Raw genomic sequence first — 508 nt, 5'->3', positions numbered from 1 at the left:
GGGGGCCCGATCCTGCCGTGCCCCCACTGCCAGGCAGAGCGCAGCCCGTGGGGGACCGGGGCTCCCGCAGCATCCTCTGCGCTGCGGCGTTGGCGTCTCTGCCGCAGGCGCTGCTGGGCACGACCGACAAATACCGACGTGGAGCACTTCTCAAGGTGACAACAACAGAATGCGACAGTTTATTCTGCTGGTCCCAGTTGGTTTTTCCCGGTAAAAGGGAGCTAGTTGCCTATCAAGTTGGCTGTTGTGAGCTGGAGCCGGTCTAAATGAAGACAATCGGTTGTTCCAGACTTTGTGCTCGTTGAGGCCAAAGCGGAGCCGAGCTCGCCATGTCCCTGACTCGCAGAATCGCACAGTGTCCGTAGGTGCCCCGAGGCTGGCGCAGGAGCCGCAGCGCGTCCCGCGGCCCCCCCCCGCTCCGGTGGCATTAACGCCCACGTGCTGCCAGCGGGACTGGCACGCGTGAGCGGGTCCCCGAGCACGCCACGAGCCCCGCTGGCACTCGCAG

This window comes from Charadrius vociferus, unplaced genomic scaffold (assembly GCF_000708025.1).
Source record: "Charadrius vociferus isolate BGI_N301 unplaced genomic scaffold, ASM70802v2 scaffold249, whole genome shotgun sequence".
Classification (NCBI taxonomy): Eukaryota; Metazoa; Chordata; class Aves; order Charadriiformes; family Charadriidae; genus Charadrius; species Charadrius vociferus.
Note: the sequence above shows the minus strand (reverse complement) of the source record.